The sequence below is a fragment of the Phalangium opilio genome, unplaced genomic scaffold, assembly GCF_054372755.1.
Source record: "Phalangium opilio isolate 3A_F unplaced genomic scaffold, DU_Popi_V2 ptg000200l_1, whole genome shotgun sequence".
Taxonomy (NCBI): Eukaryota; Metazoa; Arthropoda; class Arachnida; order Opiliones; family Phalangiidae; genus Phalangium; species Phalangium opilio.
Genome location: NW_028324213.1, coordinates 1,126,396 through 1,146,191, shown reverse-complemented (window position 1 = coordinate 1,146,191; position 19,796 = coordinate 1,126,396). Strand labels below are relative to the sequence as shown.

Below are 19,796 nucleotides of genomic sequence, written 5' to 3'. Positions count from 1 at the left end.
GAGTAACATTCCCGCAAAGTTTGAGCCTTCTAGGGCAAGCGGTTTGGGCTGGGCGTTGATTATCAGTCAGTCAGTCAGGACTTTGATTTATAGATTAATTCGAGTTGAGATTAGACCCTCCATAATCCAGTCTATAATAGTATAAATTGAAGCAATTAGGCATGGTTAGCTGTTATGTGTAATCAGATATCGCGTTGTAACTCGTGCATCGATAAGGACAACTCGTGATCACCTCATTACCTTTCCTGGCAATATGAGTAAATTTCAAGTCTCATTTTAGACAAGTATGACTTTATGAAGAGAACTGTTGACCTGAGACATTTCCAAGAGGGAGATATGCTCATTGATGAATTCATAGGATATCCGAAACGCCGGTAAACTTTCAATTCCTTAAGAGCTTACTAGCATTTCATACATGGTCCGTTGGTCTAGGGGTATGATACTCGCTTTGGGTGCGAGTGGTCCCGGGTTCAAATCCCGGACGGACCCGAGTTTTTGCAGAAGTAATTTGGTGACTATTTAAATGCAACGAGTTAAATAGTAGGACTACGAGTTGAGCATGTTTCAGCGTCATATTTCGTCCGTTGGTCTAGGGTATGATACTCGCTTAGGGTGCGAGGGGTCCCGGGTTCAAATCCCGGACGGACCCGAGTTTTTGCAGAGGTAATTTAGTGAATATTTAAATGCAACTAATTATAGGATAGGCCTATGAGTTGAGCATGTTTTATTTCATACATGGGCCGTTGGTCTAGGGGTATGATACTCGCTTTGGGTGCGAGTGGTTCCGGGTTCAAATCCCGGACGGAACCGAGTTTTTGCTGAGGTAATTTAGAGACTATTTAAATGCAACTAACTACAGGGTAGTCCTATGAGTTGAGCATGTTTTTACATACATGGTCCGTTGGTCTAGGGGTATGATACACGCTTTGGGTGCGAGTGGTCCCGGGTTCAAATCCCGGACGGACCCGTGTTTTTGCAGCAGTAATTTGGTGACTATTTAAATGCAACTAGTTAAATTGTAGGACTACGAGTTGAGCATGTCTCGCTGTCATACATGATCCGTTGGTTTAGGGGTATGATACTCGCTTCGGGTGTGAGTGGTCCCGGGTTCAAATCCCGGACGGACCCGAGTTTTGCAGAAGTAATTTGGTGACTATTTAAATGTAACTAGTTAAATAGTAGGACTACGAGTTGAGCATGTTTCAGCGTCATATTTCGTCCGTTGGTCTAGGGGTATGATACTCGCTTAGGGTGCGAGGGGTCCCGGGTTCAAATCCCGGACGGACCCGAGTTTTGCAGAAGTAATTTGGTGACTATTTATATGCAACTAGTTAAATTGTAGGACTACGAGTTGAGCATGTCTCGCTGTCATACATGATCCGTTGGTTTAAGGGTATGATACTCGCTTCGGGTGTGAGTGGTCCCGGGTTCAAATCCCGGACGGACCCGAGTTTTGCAGAAGTAATTTGGTGACTATTTATATGCAACTAGTTAAATTGTAGGACTACGAGTTGAGCATGTCTCGCTGTCATACATGATCCGTTGGTTTAAGGGTATGATACTCGCTTCGGGTGTGAGTGGTCCCGGGTTCAAATCCCTGACGGACCCGAGTTTTGCAGAAGTAATTTGGTGACTATTTAAATGCAACGAGTTAAATAGTAGGACTACGAGTTGAGCATGTTTCAGTGTCATATTTCGTCCGTTGGTCTAGGGGTATGATACTCGCTTAGGGTGCGAGGGGTCCCGGGTTCAAATCCCGGACGGACACGAGTTTTTGCAGAAGTAATTTGGTGACTATTTAAATGCAACTAGTTATATTGTAGGCCTACGAGTGTAGCATGTTTCAGTGTCATACATGGTCCGTTGGTCTAGGGGTATGATACTCGCTTCGGATGTGAGTGGTCCCGGGTTCAAAGCCCGGACGGACCCGAGTTTTGCAAAAGTAATTTGGTGACTATTTAAATGCAACGAGCTGAATTGTAGGACTACGAGTTGAGCATGTTTCAGTGTCATACTTCGTCCGTTGGTCTAGGGGTATGATACTCGCTTCGGGTGTGAGTGGTCCCGGGTTCAAATCCCGGACGGACCCGAGTTTTGCAGAAGTAATTTGGTGACTATTTAAATGTAACTAGTTAAATAGTAGGACTACGAGTTGAGCATGTTTCAGCGTCATATTTCGTCCGTTGGTCTAGGGGTATGATACTCGCTTAGGGTGCGAGGGGTCCCGGGTTCAAATCCCGGACGGACCCGAGTTTTTGCAGAGGTAATTTAGTGACTATTTAAATGCAACTAATTATAGGATAGGCCTATGAGTTGAGCATGTTTTATTTCATACATGGGCCGTTGGTCTAGGGGTATGATACTCGCTTTGGGTGCGAGTGGTCCCGGGTTCAAATCCCGGACGGAACCGAGTTTTTGCTGAGGTAATTTAGAGACTATTTAAATGCAACTAACTACAGGGTAGGCCTATGAGTTGAGCATGTTTTTACATACATGGTCCGTTGGTCTAGGGGTATGATACACGCTTTGGGTGCGAGTGGTCCCGGGTTCAAATCCCGGACGGACCCGTGTTTTTGCAGCAGTAATTTGGTGACTATTTAAATGCAACTAGTTAAATTGTAGGACTACGAGTTGAGCATGTCTCGCTGTCATACATGAACCGTTGGTTTAGGGGTATGATACTCGCTTCGGGTGTGAGTGGTCCCGGGTTCAAATCCCGGACGGACCCGAGTTTTGCAGAAGTAATTTGGTGACTATTTAAATGTAACTAGTTAAATAGTAGGACTACGAGTTGAGCATGTTTCAGCGTCATATTTCGTCCGTTGGTCTAGGGGTATGATACTCGCTTAGGGTGCGAGGGGTCCCGGGTTCAAATCCCGGACGGACCCGAGTTTTGCAGAAGTAATTTGGTGACTATTTATATGCAACTAGTTAAATTGTAGGACTACGAGTTGAGCATGTCTCGCTGTCATACATGATCCGTTGGTTTAAGGGTATGATACTCGCTTCGGTTGTGAGTGGTCCCGGGTTCAAATCCCGGACGGACCCGAGTTTTGCAGAAGTAATTTGGTGACTATTTATATGCAACTAGTTAAATTGTAGGACTACGAGTTGAGCATGTCTCGCTGTCATACATGATCCGTTGGTTTAAGGGTATGATACTCGCTTCGGGTGTGAGTGGTCCCGGGTTCAAATCCCTGACGGACCCGAGTTTTGCAGAAGTAATTTGGTGACTATTTAAATGCAACGAGTTAAATAGTAGGACTACGAGTTGAGCATGTTTCAGTGTCATATTTCGTCCGTTGGTCTAGGGGTATGATACTCGCTTAGGGTGCGAGGGGTCCCGGGTTCAAATCCCGGACGGACACGAGTTTTTGCAGAAGTAATTTGGTGACTATTTAAATGCAACTAGTTATATTGTAGGCCTACGAGTGTAGCATGTTTCAGTGTCATACATGGTCCGTTGGTCTAGGGGTATGATACTCGCTTCGGATGTGAGTGGTCCCGGGTTCAAAGCCCGGACGGACCCGAGTTTTGCAAAAGTAATTTGGTGACTATTTAAATGCAACGAGTTGAATTGTAGGACTACGAGTTGAGCATGTTTCAGTGTCATACTTCGTCCGTTGGTCTAGGGGTATGATACTCGCTTCGGGTGTGAGTGGTCCCGGGTTCAAATCCCGGACGGACCCGAGTTTTGCAGAAGTAATTTGGTGACTATTTAAATGTAACTAGTTAAATAGTAGGACTACGAGTTGAGCATGTTTCAGCGTCATATTTCGTCCGTTGGTCTAGGGGTATGATACTCGCTTAGGGTGCGAGGGGTCCCGGGTTCAAATCCCGGACGGACCCGAGTTTTTGCAGAGGTAATTTAGTGACTATTTAAATGCAACTAATTATAGGATAGGCCTATGAGTTGAGCATGTTTTATTTCATACATGGGCCGTTGGTCTAGGGGTATGATACTCGCTTTGGGTGCGAGTGGTCCCGGGTTCAAATCCCGGACGGAACCGAGTTTTTGCTGAGGTAATTTAGAGACTATTTAAATGCAACTAACTACAGGGTAGGCCTATGAGTTGAGCATGTTTTTACATACATGGTCCGTTGGTCTAGGGGTATGATACACGCTTTGGGTGCGAGTGGTCCCGGGTTCAAATACCGGACGGACCCGTGTTTTTGCAGCAGTAATTTGGTGACTATTTAAATGCAACTAGTTAAATTGTAGGACTACGAGTTGAGCATGTCTCGCTGTCATACATGATCCGTTGGTTTAGGGGTATGATACTCGCTTCGGGTGTGAGTGGTCCCGGGTTCAAATCCCGGACGGACCCGAGTTTTGCAGAAGTAATTTGGTGACTATTTAAATGTAACTAGTTAAATAGTAGGACTACGAGTTGAGCATGTTTCAGCGTCATATTTCGTCCGTTGGTCTAGGGGTATGATACTCGCTTAGGGTGCGAGGGGTCCCGGGTTCAAATCCCGGACGGACCCGAGTTTTGCAGAAGTAATTTGGTGACTATTTATATGCAACTAGTTAAATTGTAGGACTACGAGTTGAGCATGTCTCGCTGTCATACATGATCCGTTGGTTTAAGGGTATGATACTCGCTTCGGTTGTGAGTGGTCCCGGGTTCAAATCCCGGACGGACCCGAGTTTTGCAGAAGTAATTTGGTGACTATTTATATGCAACTAGTTAAATTGTAGGACTACGAGTTGAGCATGTCTCGCTGTCATACATGATCCGTTGGTTTAAGGGTATGATACTCGCTTCGGGTGTGAGTGGTCCCGGGTTCAAATCCCTGACGGACCCGAGTTTTGCAGAAGTAATTTGGTGACTATTTAAATGCAACGAGTTAAATAGTAGGACTACGAGTTGAGCATGTTTCAGTGTCATATTTCGTCCGTTGGTCTAGGGGTATGATACTCGCTTAGGGTGCGAGGGGTCCCGGGTTCAAATCCCGGACGGACACGAGTTTTTGCAGAAGTAATTTGGTGACTATTTAAATGCAACTAGTTATATTGTAGGCCTACGAGTGTAGCATGTTTCAGTGTCATACATGGTCCGTTGGTCTAGGGGTATGATACTCGCTTCGGATGTGAGTGGTCCCGGGTTCAAAGCCCGGACGGACCCGAGTTTTGCAAAAGTAATTTGGTGACTATTTAAATGCAACGAGTTGAATTGTAGGACTACGAGTTGAGCATGTTTCAGTGTCATACTTCGTCCGTTGGTCTAGGGGTATGATACTCGCTTCGGGTGTGAGTGGTCCCGGGTTCAAATCCCGGACGGACCCGAGTTTTGCAGAAGTAATTTGGTGACTATTTAAATGTAACTAGTTAAATAGTAGGACTACGAGTTGAGCATGTTTCAGCGTCATATTTCGTCCGTTGGTCTAGGGGTATGATACTCGCTTAGGGTGCGAGGGGTCCCGGGTTCAAATCCCGGACGGACCCGAGTTTTTGCAGAGGTAATTTAGTGACTATTTAAATGCAACTAATTATAGGATAGGCCTATGAGTTGAGCATGTTTTATTTCATACATGGGCCGTTGGTCTAGGGGTATGATACTCGCTTTGGGTGCGAGTGGTCCCGGGTTCAAATCCCGGACGGAACCGAGTTTTTGCTGAGGTAATTTAGAGACTATTTAAATGCAACTAACTACAGGGTAGGCCTATGAGTTGAGCATGTTTTTACATACATGGTCCGTTGGTCTAGGGGTATGATACACGCTTTGGGTGCGAGTGGTCCCGGGTTCAAATACCGGACGGACCCGTGTTTTTGCAGCAGTAATTTGGTGACTATTTAAATGCAACTAGTTAAATTGTAGGACTACGAGTTGAGCATGTCTCGCTGTCATACATGATCCGTTGGTTTAGGGGTATGATACTCGCTTCGGGTGTGAGTGGTCCCGGGTTCAAATCCCGGACGGACCCGAGTTTTGCAGAAGTAATTTGGTGACTATTTAAATGTAACTAGTTAAATAGTAGGACTACGAGTTGAGCATGTTTCAGCGTCATATTTCGTCCGTTGGTCTAGGGGTATGATACTCGCTTAGGGTGCGAGGGGTCCCGGGTTCAAATCCCGGACGGACCCGAGTTTTGCAGAAGTAATTTGGTGACTATTTATATGCAACTAGTTAAATTGTAGGACTACGAGTTGAGCATGTCTCGCTGTCATACATGATCCGTTGGTTTAAGGGTATGATACTCGCTTCGGTTGTGAGTGGTCCCGGGTTCAAATCCCGGACGGACCCGAGTTTTGCAGAAGTAATTTGGTGACTATTTATATGCAACTAGTTAAATTGTAGGACTACGAGTTGAGCATGTCTCGCTGTCATACATGATCCGTTGGTTTAAGGGTATGATACTCGCTTCGGGTGTGAGTGGTCCCGGGTTCAAATCCCTGACGGACCCGAGTTTTGCAGAAGTAATTTGGTGACTATTTAAATGCAACGAGTTAAATAGTAGGACTACGAGTTGAGCATGTTTCAGTGTCATATTTCGTCCGTTGGTCTAGGGGTATGATACTCGCTTAGGGTGCGAGGGGTCCCGGGTTCAAATCCCGGACGGACACGAGTTTTTGCAGAAGTAATTTGGTGACTATTTAAATGCAACTAGTTATATTGTAGGCCTACGAGTGTAGCATGTTTCAGTGTCATACATGGTCCGTTGGTCTAGGGGTATGATACTCGCTTCGGATGTGAGTGGTCCCGGGTTCAAAGCCCGGACGGACCCGAGTTTTGCAAAAGTAATTTGGTGACTATTTAAATGCAACGAGTTGAATTGTAGGACTACGAGTTGAGCATGTTTCAGTGTCATACTTCGTCCGTTGGTCTAGGGGTATGATACTCGCTTCGGGTGTGAGTGGTCCCGGGTTCAAATCCCGGACGGACCCGAGTTTTGCAGAAGTAATTTGGTGACTATTTAAATGTAACTAGTTAAATAGTAGGACTACGAGTTGAGCATGTTTCAGCGTCATATTTCGTCCGTTGGTCTAGGGGTATGATACTCGCTTAGGGTGCGAGGGGTCCCGGGTTCAAATCCCGGACGGACCCGAGTTTTTGCAGAGGTAATTTAGTGACTATTTAAATGCAACTAATTATAGGATAGGCCTATGAGTTGAGCATGTTTTATTTCATACATGGGCCGTTGGTCTAGGGGTATGATACTCGCTTTGGGTGCGAGTGGTCCCGGGTTCAAATCCCGGACGGAACCGAGTTTTTGCTGAGGTAATTTAGAGACTATTTAAATGCAACTAACTACAGGGTAGGCCTATGAGTTGAGCATGTTTTTACATACATGGTCCGTTGGTCTAGGGGTATGATACACGCTTTGGGTGCGAGTGGTCCCGGGTTCAAATACCGGACGGACCCGTGTTTTTGCAGCAGTAATTTGGTGACTATTTAAATGCAACTAGTTAAATTGTAGGACTACGAGTTGAGCATGTCTCGCTGTCATACATGATCCATTGGTTTAGGGGTATGATACTCGCTTCGGGTGTGAGTGGTCCCGGGTTCAAATCCCGGACGGACCCGAGTTTTGCAGAAGTAATTTGGTGACTATTTAAATGTAACTAGTTAAATAGTAGGACTACGAGTTGAGCATGTTTCAGCGTCATATTTCGTCCGTTGGTCTAGGGGTATGATACTCGCTTAGGGTGCGAGGGGTCCCGGGTTCAAATCCCGGACGGACCCGAGTTTTGCAGAAGTAATTTGGTGACTATTTATATGCAACTAGTTAAATTGTAGGACTACGAGTTGAGCATGTCTCGCTGTCATACATGATCCGTTGGTTTAAGGGTATGATACTCGCTTCGGGTGCGAGTGGTCCCGGGTTCAAATCCCGGACGGACCCGAGTTTTGCAGAAGTAATTTGGTGACTATTTATATGCAACTAGTTAAATTGTAGGACTACGAGTTGAGCATGTCTCGCTGTCATACATGATCCGTTGGTTTAAGGGTATGATACTCGCTTCGGGTGTGAGTGGTCCCAGGTTCAAATCCCGGACGGACCCGAGTTTTGCAGAAGTAATTTGGTGACTATTTAAATGTAACTAGTTAAATAGTAGGACTACGAGTTGAGCATGTTTCAGCGTCATATTTCGTCCGTTGGTCTAGGGGTATGATACTCGCTTCGGTTGTGAGTGGTCCCGGGTTCAAATCCCGGACGGACCCGAGTTTTGCAGAAGTAATTTGGTGACTATTTATATGCAACTAGTTAAATTGTAGGACTACGAGTTGAGCATGTCTCGCTGTCATACATGATCCGTTGGTTTAAGGGTATGATACTCGCTTCGGGTGTGAGTGGTCCCGGGTTCAAATCCCTGACGGACCCGAGTTTTGCAGAAGTAATTTGGTGACTATTTAAATGCAACGAGTTAAATAGTAGGACTACGAGTTGAGCATGTTTCAGTGTCATATTTCGTCCGTTGGTCTAGGGGTATGATACTCGCTTAGGGTGCGAGGGGTCCCGGGTTCAAATCCCGGACGGACACGAGTTTTTGCAGAAGTAATTTGGTGACTATTTAAATGCAACTAGTTATATTGTAGGCCTACGAGTGTAGCATGTTTCAGTGTCATACATGGTCCGTTGGTCTAGGGGTATGATACTCGCTTCGGATGTGAGTGGTCCCGGGTTCAAAGCCCGGACGGACCCGAGTTTTGCAAAAGTAATTTGGTGACTATTTAAATGCAACGAGTTGAATTGTAGGACTACGAGTTGAGCATGTTTCAGTGTCATACTTCGTCCGTTGGTCTAGGGGTATGATACTCGCTTCGGGTGTGAGTGGTCCCGGGTTCAAATCCCGGACGGACCCGAGTTTTGCAGAAGTAATTTGGTGACTATTTAAATGTAACTAGTTAAATAGTAGGACTACGAGTTGAGCATGTTTCAGCGTCATATTTCGTCCGTTGGTCTAGGGGTATGATACTCGCTTAGGGTGCGAGGGGTCCCGGGTTCAAATCCCGGACGGACCCGAGTTTTGCAGAAGTAATTTGGTGACTATTTATATGCAACTAGTTAAATTGTAGGACTACGAGTTGAGCATGTCTCGCTGTCATACATGATCCGTTGGTTTAAGGGTATGATACTCGCTTCGGTTGTGAGTGGTCCCGGGTTCAAATCCCGGACGGACCCGAGTTTTGCAGAAGTAATTTGGTGACTATTTATATGCAACTAGTTAAATTGTAGGACTACGAGTTGAGCATGTCTCGCTGTCATACATGATCCGTTGGTTTAAGGGTATGATACTCGCTTCGGGTGTGAGTGGTCCCGGGTTCAAATCCCGGACGGACCCGAGTTTTGCAGAAGTAATTTGGTGACTATTTATATGCAACTAGTTAAATTGTAGGACTACGAGTTGAGCATGTCTCGCTGTCATACATGATCCGTTGGTTTAAGGGTATGATACTCGCTTCGGGTGCGAGTGGTCCCGGGTTCAAATCCCGGACGGACCCGAGTTTTGCAGAAGTAATTTGGTGACTATTTATATGCAACTAGTTAAATTGTAGGACTACGAGTTGAGCATGTCTCGCTGTCATACATGATCCGTTGGTTTAAGGGTATGATACTCGCTTCGGGTGTGAGTGGTCCCAGGTTCAAATCCCGGACGGACCCGAGTTTTGCAGAAGTAATTTGGTGACTATTTAAATGTAACTAGTTAAATAGTAGGACTACGAGTTGAGCATGTTTCAGCGTCATATTTCGTCCGTTGGTCTAGGGGTATGATACTCGCTTCGGTTGTGAGTGGTCCCGGGTTCAAATCCCGGACGGACACGAGTTTTTGCAGAAGTAATTTGGTGACTATTTAAATGCAACTAGTTATATTGTAGGCCTACGAGTGTAGCATGTTTCAGTGTCATACATGGTCCGTTGGTCTAGGGGTATGATACTCGCTTCGGATGTGAGTGGTCCCGGGTTCAAAGCCCGGACGGACCCGAGTTTTGCAAAAGTAATTTGGTGACTATTTAAATGCAACGAGTTGAATTGTAGGACTACGAGTTGAGCATGTTTCAGTGTCATACTTCGTCCGTTGGTCTAGGGGTATGATACTCGCTTCGGGTGCGAGTGGTCCCGGGTTCAAATGCCGGACGGACCCGTGTTTTTGCAGCAGTAATTTGGTGACTATTTAAATGCAACTAGTTAAATTGTAGGACTACGAGTTGAGCATGTCTCGCTGTCATACATGATCCGTTGGTTTAGGGGTATGATACTCGCTTCGGGTGTGAGTGGTCCCGGGTTCAAATCCCGGACGGACCCGAGTTTTGCAGAAGTAATTTGGTGACTATTTAAATGTAACTAGTTAAATAGTAGGACTACGAGTTGAGCATGTTTCAGCGTCATATTTCGTCCGTTGGTCTAGGGGTATGATACTCGCTTAGGGTGCGAGGGGTCCCGGGTTCAAATCCCGGACGGACCCGAGTTTTGCAGAAGTAATTTGGTGACTATTTATATGCAACTAGTTAAATTGTAGGACTACGAGTTGAGCATGTCTCGCTGTCATACATGATCCGTTGGTTTAAGGGTATGATACTCGCTTCGGGTGTGAGTGGTCCCGGGTTCAAATCCCGGACGGACCCGAGTTTTGCAGAAGTAATTTGGTGACTATTTAAATGTAACTAGTTAAATAGTAGGACTACGAGTTGAGCATGTTTCAGCGTCATATTTCGTCCGTTGGTCTAGGGGTATGATACTCGCTTAGGGTGCGAGGGGTCCCGGGTTCAAATCCCGGACGGACCCGAGTTTTGCAGAAGTAATTTGGTGACTATTTATATGCAACTAGTTAAATTGTAGGACTACGAGTTGAGCATGTCTCGCTGTTAAACATGATCCGTTGGTTTAAGGGTATGATACTCGCTTCGGGTGTGAGTGGTCCCGGGTTCAAATCCCTGACGGACCCGAGTTTTGCAGAAGTAATTTGGTGACTATTTAAATGCAACGAGTTAAATAGTAGGCCTACGAGTGTAGCATGTTTCAGTGTCATACATGGTCCGTTGGTCTAGGGGTATGATACTCGCTTCGGGTGTGAGTGGTCCCGGGTTCAAATCCCGGACGGACCCGAGTTTTGCAGAAGTAATTTGGTGACTACTTAAATGCAACTAATTAAATTGTAGGCCAACGAGTTTAGCATGCCTCGCTGTCATACATGATCCGTTGCTTTTGGGGTATGTTACTCGCTTCGGGTGTGAGTGGTCCCGGGTTCAAATCCCGGACGGACCCGAGTTTTTGCAGAAGTAATTTAGTGACTATTTAAATGCAACTAACTATAGGGTAGGTCTTTGAGTTGAGCATGTTTTATTTCATACATGGTCCGTTGGTCTAGGGGTATGATACTCGCTTTGGGTGCGAGTGGTCCCGGGTTCAAAGCCCGGACGGACCCGAGTTTTGCAGAAGTAATTTGGTGACTATTTAAATGCAACGAGTTGAATTGTAGGACTACGAGTTGAGCATGTTTCAGTGTCATACTTCGTCCGTTGGTCTAGGGGTATGATACTCGCTTCGGGTGTGAGTGGTCCCGGGTTCAAATCCCGGACGGAACCGAGTTTTTGCAGAGGTAATTTAGAGACTATTTAAATGCAACTAACTACAGGGTAGGCCTATGAGTTGAGCATGTTTTTACATACATGGTCCGTTGGTCTAGGGGTATGATACTCGCTTTGGGTACGAGTGGTCCCGGGTTCAAACCCCGGACGGACCCGTGTTTTTGCAGAAGTAATTTGGTGACTATTTAAATGCAACGAGTTAAATTGTAGGACTACGAGTTGAGCATGTTTCAGTGTCATACTTCGTCCGTTGGTCTAGGGGTATGATACTCGCTTAGGGTGCGAGTGGTCCCGGGTTCAAATCCCGGACGGACCCGAGTTTTGCAGAAGTAATTTGGTGACTACTTAAATGCAACTAATTAAATTGTAGGCCTACGATTTTAGCATGTCTCGCTGTCATACATGATCCGTTGCTTTTGGGGTATGTTACTCGCTTCGGGTGTGAGTGGTCCCGGGTTCAAATCCCGGACGGACCCGAGTTTTGCAGAAGTAATTTGGTGACTATTTAAATGTAACTAGTTAAATAGTAGGACTACGAGTTGAGCATGTTTCAGTGTCATATTTCGTCCGTTGGTCTAGGGGTATGATACTCGCTTAGGGTGCGAGGGGTCCCGGGTTCAAATCCCGGACGGACACGAGTTTTTGCAGAAGTAATTTGGTGACTATTTAAATGCAACTAGTTATATTGTAGGCCTACGAGTGTAGCATGTTTCAGTGTCATACATGGTCCGTTGGTCTAGGGGTATGATACTCGCTTCGGGTGTGAGTGGTCCCGGGTTCAAATCCCGGACGGACCCGAGTTTTGCAGAAGTAATTTGGTGACTACTTAAATGCAACTAATTAAATTGTAGGCCAACGAGTTTAGCATGCCTCGCTGTCATACATGATCCGTTGCTTTTGGGGTATGTTACTCGCTTCGGGTGTGAGTGGTCCCGGGTTCAAATCCCGGACGGACCCGAGTTTTTGCAGAAGTAATTTAGTGACTATTTAAATGCAACTAACTATAGGGTAGGTCTTTGAGTTGAGCATGTTTTATTTCATACATGGTCCGTTGGTCTAGGGGTATGATACTCGCTTTGGGTGCGAGTGGTCCCGGGTTCAAAGCCCGGACGGACCCGAGTTTTGCAGAAGTAATTTGGTGACTATTTAAATGCAACGAGTTGAATTGTAGGACTACGAGTTGAGCATGTTTCAGTGTCATACTTCGTCCGTTGGTCTAGGGGTATGATACTCGCTTCGGGTGTGAGTGGTCCCGGGTTCAAATCCCGGACGGAACCGAGTTTTTGCAGAGGTAATTTAGAGACTATTTAAATGCAACTAACTACAGGGTAGGCCTATGAGTTGAGCATGTTTTTACATACATGGTCCGTTGGTCTAGGGGTATGATACTCGCTTTGGGTACGAGTGGTCCCGGGTTCAAACCCCGGACGGACCCGTGTTTTTGCAGAAGTAATTTGGTGACTATTTAAATGCAACGAGTTAAATTGTAGGACTACGAGTTGAGCATGTTTCAGTGTCATATTTCGTCCGTTGGTCTAGGGGTATGATACTCGCTTAGGGTGCGAGTGGTCCCGGGTTCAAATCCCGGAAGGACCCGAGTTTTGCAGAAGTAATTTGGTGACTACTTAAATGCAACTAATTAAATTGTAGGCCTACGATTTTAGCATGTCTCGCTGTCATACATGATCCGTTGCTTTTGGGGTATGTTACTCGCTTCGGGTGTGAGTGGTCCCGGGTTCAAATCCCGGACGGACCCGAGTTTTGCAGAAGTAATTTGGTGACTATTTAAATGTAACTAGTTAAATAGTAGGACTACGAGTTGAGCATGTTTCAGTGTCATATTTCGTCCGTTGGTCTAGGGGTATGATACTCGCTTAGGGTGCGAGGGGTCCCGGGTTCAAATCCCGGACGGACACGAGTTTTTGCAGAAGTAATTTGGTGACTATTTAAATGCAACTAGTTATATTGTAGGCCTACGAGTGTAGCATGTTTCAGTGTCATACATGGTCCGTTGGTCTAGGGGTATGATACTCGCTTCGGGTGTGAGTGGTCCCGGGTTCAAATCCCGGACGGACCCGAGTTTTGCAGAAGTAATTTGGTGACTACTTAAATGCAACTAATTAAATTGTAGGCCAACGAGTTTAGCATGCCTCGCTGTCATACATGATCCGTTGCTTTTGGGGTATGTTACTCGCTTCGGGTGTGAGTGGTCCCGGGTTCAAATCCCGGACGGACCCGAGTTTTTGCAGAAGTAATTTAGTGACTATTTAAATGCAACTAACTATAGGGTAGGTCTTTGAGTTGAGCATGTTTTATTTCATACATGGGCCGTTGGTCTAGGGGTATGATACTCGCTTTGGGTGCGAGTGGTCCCGGGTTCAAATCCCGGACGGAACCGAGATTTTGCTGAGGTAATTTAGAGACTATTTAAATGCAACTAACTACAGGGTAGGCCTATGAGTTCAGCATGTTTTTACATACATGGTCCGTTGGTCTAGGGGTATGATACACGCTTTGGGTGCGAGTGGTCCCGGGTTCAAATCCCGGACGGACCCGTGTTTTTGCAGCAGTAATTTGGTGACTATTTAAATGCAACTAGTTAAATTGTAGGACTACGAGTTGAGCATGTCTCGCTGTCATACATGATCCGTTGGTTTAGGGGTATGATACTCGCTTCGGGTGTGAGTGGTCCCGGGTTCAAATCCCGGACGGACCCGAGTTTTGCAGAAGTAATTTGGTGACTATTTAAATGTAACTAGTTAAATAGTAGGACTACGAGTTGAGCATGTTTCAGCGTCATATTTCGTCCGTTGGTCTAGGGGTATGATACTCGCTTAGGGTGCGAGGGGTCCCGGGTTCAAATCCCGGACGGACCCGAGTTTTGCAGAAGTAATTTGGTGACTATTTATATGCAACTAGTTAAATTGTAGGACTACGAGTTGAGCATGTCTCGCTGTCATACATGATCCGTTGGTTTAGAGGTATGATACTCGCTTCGGGTGTGAGTGGTCCCGGGTTCAAATCCCGGACGGACCCGAGTTTTGCAGAAGTAATTTGGTGACTATTTAAATGTAACTAGTTAAATAGTAGGACTACGAGTTGAGCATGTTTCAGCGTCATATTTCGTCCGTTGGTCTAGGGGTATGATACTCGCTTAGGGTGCGAGGGGTCCCGGGTTCAAATCCCGGACGGACCCGAGTTTATGCAGAGGTAATTTAGTGACTATTTAAATGCAACTAATTATAGGATAGGCCTATGAGTTGAGCATGTTTTATTTCATACATGGGCCGTTGGTCTAGGGGTATGATACTCGCTTTGGGTGCGAGTGGTCCCGGGTTCAAATCCCGGACGGAACCGAGATTTTGCTGAGGTAATTTAGAGACTATTTAAATGCAACTAACTACAGGGTAGGCCTATGAGTTCAGCATGTTTTTACATACATGGTCCGTTGGTCTAGGGGTATGATACACGCTTTGGGTGCGAGTGGTCCCGGGTTCAAATCCCGGACGGACCCGTGTTTTTGCAGCAGTAATTTGGTGACTATTTAAATGCAACTAGTTAAATTGTAGGACTACGAGTTGAGCATGTCTCGCTGTCATACATGATCCGTTGGTTTAGGGGTATGATACTCGCTTCGGGTGTGAGTGGTCCCGGGTTCAAATCCCGGACGGACCCGAGTTTTGCAGAAGTAATTTGGTGACTATTTAAATGTAACTAGTTAAATAGTAGGACTACGAGTTGAGCATGTTTCAGCGTCATATTTCGTCCGTTGGTCTAGGGGTATGATACTCGCTTAGGGTGCGAGGGGTCCCGGGTTCAAATCCCGGACGGACCCGAGTTTTGCAGAAGTAATTTGGTGACTATTTATATGCAACTAGTTAAATTGTAGGACTACGAGTTGAGCATGTCTCGCTGTCATACATGATCCGTTGGTTTAAGGGTATGATACTCGCTTCGGGTGTGAGTGGTCCCGGGTTCAAACCCCGGACGGACCCGTGTTTTTGCAGAAGTAATTTGGTGACTATTTAAATGCAACGAGTTAAATAGTAGGACTACGAGTTGAGCATGTTTCAGTGTCATATTTCGTCCGTTGGTCTAGGGGTATGATACTCGCTTAGGGTGCGAGGGGTCCCGGGTTCAAATCCCGGACGGACACGAGTTTTTGCAGAAGTAATTTGGTGACTATTTAAATGCAACTAGTTATATTGTAGGCCTACGAGTGTAGCATGTTTCAGTGTCATACATGGTCCGTTGGTCTAGGGGTATGATACTCGCTTCGGATGTGAGTGGTCCCGGGTTCAAATCCCGGACGGACCCGAGTTTTGCAGAAGTAATTTGGTGACTATTTAAATGTAACTAGTTAAATAGTAGGACTACGAGTTGAGCATGTTTCAGCGTCATATTTCGTCCGTTGGTCTAGGGGTATGATACTCGCTTAGGGTGCGAGGGGTCCCGGGTTCAAATCCCGGACGGACCCGAGTTTTTGCAGAGGTAATTTAGTGACTATTTAAATGCAACTAATTATAGGATAGGCCTATGAGTTGAGCATGTTTTATTTCATACATGGGCCGTTGGTCTAGGGGTATGATACTCGCTTTGGGTGCGAGTGGTCCCGGGTTCAAATCCCGGACGGAACCGAGTTTTTGCTGAGGTAATTTAGAGACTATTTAAATGCAACTAACTACAGGGTAGGCCTATGAGTTGAGCATGTTTTTACATACATGGTCCGTTGGTCTAGGGGTATGATACACGCTTTGGGTGCGAGTGGTCCCGGGTTCAAATACCGGACGGACCCGTGTTTTTGCAGCAGTAATTTGGTGACTATTTAAATGCAACTAGTTAAATTGTAGGACTACGAGTTGAGCATGTCTCGCTGTCATACATGATCCGTTGGTTTAGGGGTATGATACTCGCTTCGGGTGTGAGTGGTCCCGGGTTCAAATCCCGGACGGACCCGAGTTTTGCAGAAGTAATTTGGTGACTATTTAAATGTAACTAGTTAAATAGTAGGACTACGAGTTGAGCATGTTTCAGCGTCATATTTCGTCCGTTGGTCTAGGGGTATGATACTCGCTTAGGGTGCGAGGGGTCCCGGGTTCAAATCCCGGACGGACCCGAGTTTTGCAGAAGTAATTTGGTGACTATTTAAATGCAACGAGTTAAATAGTAGGACTACGAGTTGAGCATGTTTCAGTGTCATATTTCGTCCGTTGGTCTAGGGGTATGATACTCGCTTAGGGTGCGAGGGGTCCCGGGTTCAAATCCTGGACGGACACGAGTTTTTGCAGAAGTAATTTGGTGACTATTTAAATGCAACTAGTTATATTGTAGGCCTACTAGTGTAGCATGTTTCAGTGTCATACATGGTCCGTTGGTCTAGGGGTATGATACTCGCTTCGGGTGTGAGTGGTCCCGGGTTCAAATCCCGGACGGACCCGAGTTTTGCAGAAGTAATTTGGTGACTACTTAAAAGCAACTAATTAAATTGTAGGTCAACGAGTTTAGCATGCCTCGCTGTCATACATGATCCGTTGCTTTTGGGGTATGTTACTCGCTTCGGGTGTGAGTGGTCCCGGGTTCAAGTCCCGGACGGACCCGAGTTTTTGCAGAAGTAATTTAGTGACTATTTAAATGCAACTAACTATAGGGTAGGTCTTTGAGTTGAGCATGTTTTATTTCATACATGGTCCGTTGGTCTAGGGGTATGATACTCGCTTTGGGTGCGAGTGGTCCCGGGTTCAAAGCCCGGACGGACCCGAGTTTTGCAGAAGTAATTTGGTGACTATTTAAATGCAACGAGTTGAATTGTAGGACTACGAGTTGAGCATGTTTCAGTGTCATACTTCGTCCGTTGGTCTAGGGGTATGATACTCGCTTCGGGTGTGAGTGGTCCCGGGTTCAAATCCCGGACGGAACCGAGTTTTTGCAGAGGTAATTTAGAGACTATTTAAATGCAACTAACTACAGGGTAGGCATATGAGTTGAGCATGTTTTTACATACATGGTCCGTTGGTCTAGGGGTATGATACTCGCTTTGGGTACGAGTGGTCCCGGGTTCAAACCCCGGACGGACCCGTGTTTTTGCAGAAGTAATTTGGTGACTATTTAAATGCAACGAGTTAAATTGTAGGACTACGAGTTGAGCATGTTTCAGTGTCATACTTCGTCCGTTGGTCTAGGGGTATGATACTCGCTTAGGGTGCGAGTGGTCCCGGGTTCAAATCCCGGAAGGACCCGAGTTTTGCAGAAGTAATTTGGTGACTACTTAAATGCAACTAATTAAATTGTAGGCCTACGATTTTAGCATGTCTCGCTGTCATACATGATCCGTTGCTTTTGGGGTATGTTACTCGCTTCGGGTGTGAGTGGTCCCGGGTTCAAATCCCGGACGGACCCGAGTTTTGCAGAAGTAATTTGGTGACTATTTAAATGTAACTAGTTAAATAGTAGGACTACGAGTTGAGCATGTTTCAGTGTCATATTTCGTCCGTTGGTCTAGGGGTATGATACTCGCTTAGGGTGCGAGGGGTCCCGGGTTCAAATCCCGGACGGACACGAGTTTTTGCAGAAGTAATTTGGTGACTATTTAAATGCAACTAGTTATATTGTAGGCCTACGAGTGTAGCATGTTTCAGTGTCATACATGGTCCGTTGGTCTAGGGGTATGATACTCGCTTCGGGTGTGAGTGGTCCCGGGTTCAAATCCCGGACGGACCCGAGTTTTGCAGAAGTAATTTGGTGACTACTTAAATGCAACTAATTAAATTGTAGGCCAACGAGTTTAGCATGCCTCGCTGTCATACATGATCCGTTGCTTTTGGGGTATGTTACTCGCTTCGGGTGTGAGTGGTCCCGGGTTCAAATCCCGGACGGACCCGAGTTTTTGCAGAAGTAATTTAGTGACTATTTAAATGCAACTAACTATAGGGTAGGTCTTTGAGTTGAGCATGTTTTATTTCATACATGGTCCGTTGGTCTAGGGGTATGATACTCGCTTTGGGTGCGAGTGGTCCCGGGTTCAAAGCCCGGACGGACCCGAGTTTTGCAGAAGTAATTTGGTGACTATTTAAATGCAACGAGTTGAATTGTAGGACTACGAGTTGAGCATGTTTCAGTGTCATACTTCGTCCGTTGGTCTAGGGGTATGATACTCGCTTCGGGTGTGAGTGGTCCCGGGTTCAAATCCCGGACGGAACCGAGTTTTTGCAGAGGTAATTTAGAGACTATTTAAATGCAACTAACTACTGGGTAGGCCTATGAGTTGAGCATGTTTTTACATACATGGTCCGTTGGTCTAGGGGTATGATACTCGCTTTGGGTACGAGTGGTCCCGGGTTCAAACCCCGGACGGACCCGTGTTTTTGCAGAAGTAATTTGGTGACTATTTAAATGCAACGAGTTAAATTGTAGGACTACGAGTTGAGCATGTTTCAGTGTCGTACTTCGTCCGTTGGTCTAGGGGTATGATACTCGCTTAGGGTGCGAGTGGTCCCGGGTTCAAATCCCGGAAGGAAACGAGTTTTGCAGAAGTAATTTGGTGACTACTTAAATGCAACTAATTAAATTGTAGGCCTACGAGTTTAGCATGTCTCGCTGTCATACATGATCCGTTGCTTTTGGGGTATGTTACTCGCTTCGGGTGTGAGTGGTCCCGGGTTCAAATCCCGGACGGACCCGAGTTTTGCAGAAGTAATTTGGTGACTATTTAAATGTAACTAGTTAAATAGTAGGACTACGAGTTGAGCATGTTTCAGCGTCATATTTCGTCCGTTGGTCTAAGGGTATGATACTCGCTTAGGGTGCAAGGGGTCCCGGGTTCAAATCACGGACGGACCCGACTTTTGCAGAAGTAATTTGGTGACTATTTAAATGCAACTAGTTAAATTGTAGGACTACGAGTTGAGCATGTCTCGCTGTCATACATGATCCGTTGGTTTAGAGGTATGATACTCGCTTCGGGTGTGAGTGGTCCCGGGTTCAAATCCCGGACGGACCCGAGTTTTGCAGAAGTAATTTGGTGACTATTTAAATGTAACTAGTTAAATAGTAGGACTACGAGTTGAGCATGTTTCAGCGTCATATTTCGTCCGTTGGTCTAGGGGTATGATACTCGCTTAGGGTGCGAGGGGTCCCGGGTTCAAATCCCGGACGGACCCGAGTTTATGCAGAGGTAATTTAGTGACTATTTAAATGCAACTAATTATAGGATAGGCCTATGAGTTGAGCATGTTTTATTTCATACATGGGCCGTTGGTCTAGGGG

The 19,796-nt window shown here is 45.8% G+C and overlaps 54 non-coding genes across 54 annotated transcripts; all 54 read left to right on the top strand.

Moving 5' to 3' along the window:
* Positions 1-417: 417 nt before the first annotated feature.
* On the top strand, positions 418-489 carry TRNAP-UGG (transfer RNA proline (anticodon UGG)). Its single transcript has one exon. It is a non-coding gene; the product is annotated as a tRNA-Pro (tRNA).
* A 727-nt stretch (positions 490-1,216) lies between these two features.
* Positions 1,217-1,290, top strand: TRNAP-AGG (transfer RNA proline (anticodon AGG)). Its single transcript has one exon. It is a non-coding gene; the product is annotated as a tRNA-Pro (tRNA).
* A 406-nt stretch (positions 1,291-1,696) lies between these two features.
* Positions 1,697-1,770, top strand: TRNAP-AGG (transfer RNA proline (anticodon AGG)). Its single transcript has one exon. It is a non-coding gene; the product is annotated as a tRNA-Pro (tRNA).
* An 87-nt stretch (positions 1,771-1,857) lies between these two features.
* TRNAP-CGG (transfer RNA proline (anticodon CGG)) lies at positions 1,858-1,929 on the top strand. Its single transcript has one exon. It is a non-coding gene; the product is annotated as a tRNA-Pro (tRNA).
* Positions 1,930-2,017: 88 nt separating this feature from the next.
* Positions 2,018-2,091, top strand: TRNAP-CGG (transfer RNA proline (anticodon CGG)). Its single transcript has one exon. It is a non-coding gene; the product is annotated as a tRNA-Pro (tRNA).
* An 86-nt stretch (positions 2,092-2,177) lies between these two features.
* Positions 2,178-2,251, top strand: TRNAP-AGG (transfer RNA proline (anticodon AGG)). Its single transcript has one exon. It is a non-coding gene; the product is annotated as a tRNA-Pro (tRNA).
* A 565-nt stretch (positions 2,252-2,816) lies between these two features.
* TRNAP-AGG (transfer RNA proline (anticodon AGG)) lies at positions 2,817-2,890 on the top strand. Its single transcript has one exon. It is a non-coding gene; the product is annotated as a tRNA-Pro (tRNA).
* Positions 2,891-3,296: 406 nt separating this feature from the next.
* On the top strand, positions 3,297-3,370 carry TRNAP-AGG (transfer RNA proline (anticodon AGG)). The gene has a single exon. It is a non-coding gene; the product is annotated as a tRNA-Pro (tRNA).
* Positions 3,371-3,457: 87 nt separating this feature from the next.
* TRNAP-CGG (transfer RNA proline (anticodon CGG)) lies at positions 3,458-3,529 on the top strand. Its single transcript has one exon. It is a non-coding gene; the product is annotated as a tRNA-Pro (tRNA).
* An 88-nt stretch (positions 3,530-3,617) lies between these two features.
* On the top strand, positions 3,618-3,691 carry TRNAP-CGG (transfer RNA proline (anticodon CGG)). Its single transcript has one exon. It is a non-coding gene; the product is annotated as a tRNA-Pro (tRNA).
* An 86-nt stretch (positions 3,692-3,777) lies between these two features.
* TRNAP-AGG (transfer RNA proline (anticodon AGG)) lies at positions 3,778-3,851 on the top strand. The gene has a single exon. It is a non-coding gene; the product is annotated as a tRNA-Pro (tRNA).
* A 565-nt stretch (positions 3,852-4,416) lies between these two features.
* Positions 4,417-4,490, top strand: TRNAP-AGG (transfer RNA proline (anticodon AGG)). The gene has a single exon. It is a non-coding gene; the product is annotated as a tRNA-Pro (tRNA).
* Positions 4,491-4,896: 406 nt separating this feature from the next.
* TRNAP-AGG (transfer RNA proline (anticodon AGG)) lies at positions 4,897-4,970 on the top strand. Its single transcript has one exon. It is a non-coding gene; the product is annotated as a tRNA-Pro (tRNA).
* Positions 4,971-5,057: 87 nt separating this feature from the next.
* TRNAP-CGG (transfer RNA proline (anticodon CGG)) lies at positions 5,058-5,129 on the top strand. The gene has a single exon. It is a non-coding gene; the product is annotated as a tRNA-Pro (tRNA).
* Positions 5,130-5,217: 88 nt separating this feature from the next.
* Positions 5,218-5,291, top strand: TRNAP-CGG (transfer RNA proline (anticodon CGG)). The gene has a single exon. It is a non-coding gene; the product is annotated as a tRNA-Pro (tRNA).
* An 86-nt stretch (positions 5,292-5,377) lies between these two features.
* On the top strand, positions 5,378-5,451 carry TRNAP-AGG (transfer RNA proline (anticodon AGG)). The gene has a single exon. It is a non-coding gene; the product is annotated as a tRNA-Pro (tRNA).
* Positions 5,452-6,016: 565 nt separating this feature from the next.
* TRNAP-AGG (transfer RNA proline (anticodon AGG)) lies at positions 6,017-6,090 on the top strand. Its single transcript has one exon. It is a non-coding gene; the product is annotated as a tRNA-Pro (tRNA).
* A 406-nt stretch (positions 6,091-6,496) lies between these two features.
* Positions 6,497-6,570, top strand: TRNAP-AGG (transfer RNA proline (anticodon AGG)). The gene has a single exon. It is a non-coding gene; the product is annotated as a tRNA-Pro (tRNA).
* Positions 6,571-6,657: 87 nt separating this feature from the next.
* Positions 6,658-6,729, top strand: TRNAP-CGG (transfer RNA proline (anticodon CGG)). Its single transcript has one exon. It is a non-coding gene; the product is annotated as a tRNA-Pro (tRNA).
* Positions 6,730-6,817: 88 nt separating this feature from the next.
* On the top strand, positions 6,818-6,891 carry TRNAP-CGG (transfer RNA proline (anticodon CGG)). The gene has a single exon. It is a non-coding gene; the product is annotated as a tRNA-Pro (tRNA).
* Positions 6,892-6,977: 86 nt separating this feature from the next.
* TRNAP-AGG (transfer RNA proline (anticodon AGG)) lies at positions 6,978-7,051 on the top strand. Its single transcript has one exon. It is a non-coding gene; the product is annotated as a tRNA-Pro (tRNA).
* Positions 7,052-7,616: 565 nt separating this feature from the next.
* On the top strand, positions 7,617-7,690 carry TRNAP-AGG (transfer RNA proline (anticodon AGG)). The gene has a single exon. It is a non-coding gene; the product is annotated as a tRNA-Pro (tRNA).
* A 726-nt stretch (positions 7,691-8,416) lies between these two features.
* TRNAP-AGG (transfer RNA proline (anticodon AGG)) lies at positions 8,417-8,490 on the top strand. Its single transcript has one exon. It is a non-coding gene; the product is annotated as a tRNA-Pro (tRNA).
* Positions 8,491-8,577: 87 nt separating this feature from the next.
* On the top strand, positions 8,578-8,649 carry TRNAP-CGG (transfer RNA proline (anticodon CGG)). Its single transcript has one exon. It is a non-coding gene; the product is annotated as a tRNA-Pro (tRNA).
* An 88-nt stretch (positions 8,650-8,737) lies between these two features.
* On the top strand, positions 8,738-8,811 carry TRNAP-CGG (transfer RNA proline (anticodon CGG)). Its single transcript has one exon. It is a non-coding gene; the product is annotated as a tRNA-Pro (tRNA).
* An 86-nt stretch (positions 8,812-8,897) lies between these two features.
* On the top strand, positions 8,898-8,971 carry TRNAP-AGG (transfer RNA proline (anticodon AGG)). Its single transcript has one exon. It is a non-coding gene; the product is annotated as a tRNA-Pro (tRNA).
* An 887-nt stretch (positions 8,972-9,858) lies between these two features.
* On the top strand, positions 9,859-9,930 carry TRNAP-CGG (transfer RNA proline (anticodon CGG)). Its single transcript has one exon. It is a non-coding gene; the product is annotated as a tRNA-Pro (tRNA).
* A 409-nt stretch (positions 9,931-10,339) lies between these two features.
* Positions 10,340-10,413, top strand: TRNAP-AGG (transfer RNA proline (anticodon AGG)). The gene has a single exon. It is a non-coding gene; the product is annotated as a tRNA-Pro (tRNA).
* Positions 10,414-10,659: 246 nt separating this feature from the next.
* TRNAP-AGG (transfer RNA proline (anticodon AGG)) lies at positions 10,660-10,733 on the top strand. Its single transcript has one exon. It is a non-coding gene; the product is annotated as a tRNA-Pro (tRNA).
* Positions 10,734-10,979: 246 nt separating this feature from the next.
* TRNAP-CGG (transfer RNA proline (anticodon CGG)) lies at positions 10,980-11,051 on the top strand. The gene has a single exon. It is a non-coding gene; the product is annotated as a tRNA-Pro (tRNA).
* Positions 11,052-11,299: 248 nt separating this feature from the next.
* Positions 11,300-11,371, top strand: TRNAP-UGG (transfer RNA proline (anticodon UGG)). Its single transcript has one exon. It is a non-coding gene; the product is annotated as a tRNA-Pro (tRNA).
* Positions 11,372-11,459: 88 nt separating this feature from the next.
* On the top strand, positions 11,460-11,533 carry TRNAP-CGG (transfer RNA proline (anticodon CGG)). The gene has a single exon. It is a non-coding gene; the product is annotated as a tRNA-Pro (tRNA).
* A 245-nt stretch (positions 11,534-11,778) lies between these two features.
* TRNAP-AGG (transfer RNA proline (anticodon AGG)) lies at positions 11,779-11,852 on the top strand. The gene has a single exon. It is a non-coding gene; the product is annotated as a tRNA-Pro (tRNA).
* Positions 11,853-12,098: 246 nt separating this feature from the next.
* TRNAP-AGG (transfer RNA proline (anticodon AGG)) lies at positions 12,099-12,172 on the top strand. Its single transcript has one exon. It is a non-coding gene; the product is annotated as a tRNA-Pro (tRNA).
* Positions 12,173-12,259: 87 nt separating this feature from the next.
* TRNAP-CGG (transfer RNA proline (anticodon CGG)) lies at positions 12,260-12,331 on the top strand. Its single transcript has one exon. It is a non-coding gene; the product is annotated as a tRNA-Pro (tRNA).
* A 248-nt stretch (positions 12,332-12,579) lies between these two features.
* TRNAP-UGG (transfer RNA proline (anticodon UGG)) lies at positions 12,580-12,651 on the top strand. The gene has a single exon. It is a non-coding gene; the product is annotated as a tRNA-Pro (tRNA).
* An 88-nt stretch (positions 12,652-12,739) lies between these two features.
* On the top strand, positions 12,740-12,813 carry TRNAP-CGG (transfer RNA proline (anticodon CGG)). Its single transcript has one exon. It is a non-coding gene; the product is annotated as a tRNA-Pro (tRNA).
* Positions 12,814-13,378: 565 nt separating this feature from the next.
* TRNAP-AGG (transfer RNA proline (anticodon AGG)) lies at positions 13,379-13,452 on the top strand. Its single transcript has one exon. It is a non-coding gene; the product is annotated as a tRNA-Pro (tRNA).
* An 87-nt stretch (positions 13,453-13,539) lies between these two features.
* Positions 13,540-13,611, top strand: TRNAP-CGG (transfer RNA proline (anticodon CGG)). The gene has a single exon. It is a non-coding gene; the product is annotated as a tRNA-Pro (tRNA).
* Positions 13,612-14,338: 727 nt separating this feature from the next.
* On the top strand, positions 14,339-14,412 carry TRNAP-AGG (transfer RNA proline (anticodon AGG)). Its single transcript has one exon. It is a non-coding gene; the product is annotated as a tRNA-Pro (tRNA).
* Positions 14,413-14,658: 246 nt separating this feature from the next.
* TRNAP-AGG (transfer RNA proline (anticodon AGG)) lies at positions 14,659-14,732 on the top strand. The gene has a single exon. It is a non-coding gene; the product is annotated as a tRNA-Pro (tRNA).
* Positions 14,733-15,297: 565 nt separating this feature from the next.
* On the top strand, positions 15,298-15,371 carry TRNAP-AGG (transfer RNA proline (anticodon AGG)). The gene has a single exon. It is a non-coding gene; the product is annotated as a tRNA-Pro (tRNA).
* A 247-nt stretch (positions 15,372-15,618) lies between these two features.
* TRNAP-AGG (transfer RNA proline (anticodon AGG)) lies at positions 15,619-15,692 on the top strand. The gene has a single exon. It is a non-coding gene; the product is annotated as a tRNA-Pro (tRNA).
* Positions 15,693-15,779: 87 nt separating this feature from the next.
* On the top strand, positions 15,780-15,851 carry TRNAP-CGG (transfer RNA proline (anticodon CGG)). The gene has a single exon. It is a non-coding gene; the product is annotated as a tRNA-Pro (tRNA).
* An 88-nt stretch (positions 15,852-15,939) lies between these two features.
* On the top strand, positions 15,940-16,013 carry TRNAP-AGG (transfer RNA proline (anticodon AGG)). Its single transcript has one exon. It is a non-coding gene; the product is annotated as a tRNA-Pro (tRNA).
* Positions 16,014-16,578: 565 nt separating this feature from the next.
* TRNAP-AGG (transfer RNA proline (anticodon AGG)) lies at positions 16,579-16,652 on the top strand. The gene has a single exon. It is a non-coding gene; the product is annotated as a tRNA-Pro (tRNA).
* Positions 16,653-16,899: 247 nt separating this feature from the next.
* On the top strand, positions 16,900-16,971 carry TRNAP-CGG (transfer RNA proline (anticodon CGG)). The gene has a single exon. It is a non-coding gene; the product is annotated as a tRNA-Pro (tRNA).
* Positions 16,972-17,219: 248 nt separating this feature from the next.
* Positions 17,220-17,291, top strand: TRNAP-UGG (transfer RNA proline (anticodon UGG)). Its single transcript has one exon. It is a non-coding gene; the product is annotated as a tRNA-Pro (tRNA).
* Positions 17,292-17,379: 88 nt separating this feature from the next.
* On the top strand, positions 17,380-17,453 carry TRNAP-CGG (transfer RNA proline (anticodon CGG)). Its single transcript has one exon. It is a non-coding gene; the product is annotated as a tRNA-Pro (tRNA).
* A 565-nt stretch (positions 17,454-18,018) lies between these two features.
* On the top strand, positions 18,019-18,092 carry TRNAP-AGG (transfer RNA proline (anticodon AGG)). The gene has a single exon. It is a non-coding gene; the product is annotated as a tRNA-Pro (tRNA).
* Positions 18,093-18,179: 87 nt separating this feature from the next.
* TRNAP-CGG (transfer RNA proline (anticodon CGG)) lies at positions 18,180-18,251 on the top strand. The gene has a single exon. It is a non-coding gene; the product is annotated as a tRNA-Pro (tRNA).
* A 248-nt stretch (positions 18,252-18,499) lies between these two features.
* Positions 18,500-18,571, top strand: TRNAP-UGG (transfer RNA proline (anticodon UGG)). The gene has a single exon. It is a non-coding gene; the product is annotated as a tRNA-Pro (tRNA).
* Positions 18,572-18,659: 88 nt separating this feature from the next.
* Positions 18,660-18,733, top strand: TRNAP-CGG (transfer RNA proline (anticodon CGG)). The gene has a single exon. It is a non-coding gene; the product is annotated as a tRNA-Pro (tRNA).
* Positions 18,734-19,618: 885 nt separating this feature from the next.
* Positions 19,619-19,692, top strand: TRNAP-AGG (transfer RNA proline (anticodon AGG)). The gene has a single exon. It is a non-coding gene; the product is annotated as a tRNA-Pro (tRNA).
* Positions 19,693-19,796: the final 104 nt, after the last annotated feature.